Below are 3,390 nucleotides of genomic sequence, written 5' to 3'. Positions count from 1 at the left end.
TTGTAAGGCACAGAGGGATCATTGAGGACGCTGACACGGTCTGCTACGTACTCCTTCACCATCTTCCAAAACTTTTCCCTCCTTGTGGCACTAGGCTGCGCATCAGGATGAGGGTGCTGGCGGGGTGTCATGAAACTGTCCCAGGCCTTGGAGAGTGTTGCCCTGTCTCTGTTGGAACTGCTGTGTGTTCCCCTCGTCTCCCCTCCTTGGTTGGCCAAGAAAAGTTGTCAGATCAAAATTTTTGGAGCAATTTTTCAACAAGGACCTTCTGGTATTGCACCGTTTTGCTCATCCTCTCCACCTGAGGAATGAGAGATGAGAAGTTCTCTTTGTAGCGGGGGTCGAGAAGGGTGAACACCCAGTAATCCGTGTTGTCTAAAATGGGTATAACGCGTGGGTCGCGGGAAAGGCAGCCTAACATGAAGTCAGCCATGTGTGCCAGAGTACCAACAGGCAAGACTTCTCTGTCGTCATCAGGAGGATCACTCTCAATCTCCTCATCCTCTTCTGCCCACCCATGCTAAACAGATGGAATTAAACTTCCATGGGTACTACCCTCTGTAACAGAGCCAACCGTCTCCTGCTCCTCCTCTTCATCGTCCAATTTGCGCTGAGAAGACGGACGGAGGTTGGTCTGGCTATCACCCTGTGTAATGTCTTCTTCCCCCATTTCCACCTCTTCCACATACAAAGCATCTTCCTTAATTGTGAGCAGCGAGCGTTTGAGTAGACACAGAAGTGGGATCGTTACGCTGATAATAGCGTTATCGCTGCTTACTGTGATGTTGTGATAGATCACTGTGACCTTTCCCCTTTTTCTCCTGATGCATGATGGGGAGGAGGAGCTGTACCAGGAAGTCAGACAGTGTGTGTGAGGGAACTGGAAGCCGACACATGAGGCTGAGAAGGGATTACATCTGATAAGGACAGAAGCTGTTGGAATAAGACTCCTCCATGTAAGAAGCCATAATGTTCTGAGTAATAAACCTTGCTCTGGTTAAGTAGTACATCGGCCTGTGTGCGTAACTTGTTGAGCAGATACCGGCAGCATTGCCAGCAGCACCTGAGAGACACAGAGTGTCCAGGGGACATAACAGGGAGTGTATAGGGAGTGTGTACAGAGTGTATAGGCAGCGTGTACAGAGTGTATAGGGAGTGTGTACAGAGTGTATAGGGAGTGTATAGGGAGTGTGTACAGAGTGTATAGGGAGTGTGTACAGAGTGTATAGGGAGTGTGTACAGAGTGTATAGGGAGCGTGTACAGAGTGTATAGGGACCGTGTACAGAGTGTATAGGGAGCGTGTACAGAGTGTATAGGCAGCGTGTACAGAGTGTATAGGGAGTGTGTACAGAGTGTATAGGGAGTGTGTACAGAGTGTATAGGGAGTGTGTACAGAGTGTATAGGCAGCGTGTACAGAGTGTATAGGGAGCGTGTACAGAGTGTATAGGGAGCGTGTACAGAGTGTATAGGGAGTGTGTACAGAGTGTATAGGGAGCGTGTACAGAGTGTATAGGGAGTGTGTACAGAGTGTATAGGGAGTGTGTACAGAGTGTATAGGGAGTGTGTACAGAGTGTATAGGGAGTGTGTACAGAGTGTATAGGGACTGTGTACAGAGTGTATAGGGAGCGTGTACAGAGTGTATAGGGAGTGTGTACAGAGTGTATAGGGAGCGTGTACAGAGTGTATAGGCAGCGTGTACAGAGTGTATAGGGAGTGTGTACAGAGTGTATAGGGAGTGTGTACAGAGTGTATAGGGAGTGTGTACAGAGTGTATAGGGACTGTGTACAGAGTGTATAGGGAGTGTGTACAGAGTGTATAGGGAGTGTGTACAGAGTGTATAGGGAGTGTGTACAGAGTGTATAGGGAGTGTGTACGGAGTGTGTACAGAGTGTATAGGGAGTGTGTACAGAGTGTATAGGGACCGTGTACAGAGTGTATAGGGAGCGTGTACAGAGTGTATAGGGAGTGTGTACAGAGTGTATAGGGAGCGTGTACAGAGTGTATAGGGAGTGTGTACAGAGTGTATAGGGAGTGTGTACAGAGTGTATAGGGAGTGTATAGGAAGTGTGTACAGAGTGTATAGGGAGTGTGTACAGAGTGTATAGGGAGCGTGTACAGAGTGTATAGGGAGCGTGTACAGAGTGTATAGGGAGTGTGTACAGAGTGTATAGGGAGCGTGTACAGAGTGTATAGGGAGTGTGTACAGAGTGTATAGGGACCGTGTACAGAGTGTATAGGGACCGTGTACAGAGTGTATAGGAAGCGTATACAGAGTGTATAGGGAGTGTGTACAGAGTGTATAGGGAGTGTGTACAGAGTGTATAGGGAGCGTGTACAGAGTGTATAGGGAGCGTGTACAGAGTGTATAGGGAGTGTGTACAGAGTGTATAGGGAGCGTGTACAGAGTGTATAGGGAGTGTGTACAGAGTGTATAGAGAGTGTGTACAGAGTGTATAGGGAGTGTGTACAGAGTGTATAGGGAGTGTGTACAGAGTGTATACGGAGTGTGTACAGAGTGTATAGGGAGTGTGTACAGAGTATATAGGGAGTGTGTACAGAGTGTATAGGGAGTGTGTACAGAGTGTATAGGGAGTGTGTACAGAGTGTATAGGGAGCGTGTACAGAGTGTATAGGGAGCGTGTACAGAGTGTATAGGGAGTGTATAGGGAGTGTGTACAGAGTGTATAGGGAGTGTGTACAGAGTGTATAGGGAGTGTGTGCAGAGTGTATAGGGAGTGTGTACAGAGTGTATAGGGAGCGTGTACAGAGTGTATAGGGAGCGTGTACAGAGTGTATAGGGAGCGTGTACAGAGTGTATAGGGAGCGTGTACAGAGTGTATAGGGAGCGTGTACAGAGTGTATAGGGAGCGTGTACAGAGTGTATAGGGAGTGTGTACAGAGTATATAGGGAGCGTGTACAGAGTGTATAGAGAGTGTGTACAGAGTGTATAGGGAGTGTGTACAGAGTATATAGGGAGCGTGTACAGAGTGTATAGAGAGTGTGTACAGAGTGTATAGGAAGTGTGTACAGAGTGTATAGAGAGTGTGTACAGAGTGTATAGAGAGTGTATAGGGAGTGTTTGTACAGAGTATATAGAGAGTGTGTACAGAGTGTATAGGGACTGTGTACAGAGTGTATAGGGACTGTGTACAGAGTGTATAGGGACTGTGTACAGAGTGTATAGGGAGTGTGTAATGAGTGTGTACAGAGTGTATAGGGAGCGTGTACAGAGTGTATAGGGAGTGTGTACAGAGTGTATACGTAGTGTGTACAGAGTGTATAGGGAGTGTGTACAGAGTGTATACGGAGTGTGTACAGAGTGTATAGGGAGTGTGTACAGAGTATATAGGGAGCGTGTACAGAGTGTATAGGGAGCGTGTACAGA

The sequence above is a fragment of the Bufo gargarizans genome, unplaced genomic scaffold (genome assembly GCF_014858855.1).
Source record: "Bufo gargarizans isolate SCDJY-AF-19 unplaced genomic scaffold, ASM1485885v1 original_scaffold_1755_pilon, whole genome shotgun sequence".
Classification (NCBI taxonomy): domain Eukaryota; kingdom Metazoa; phylum Chordata; class Amphibia; order Anura; family Bufonidae; genus Bufo; species Bufo gargarizans.
This window is presented reverse-complemented; position numbering follows the sequence as displayed.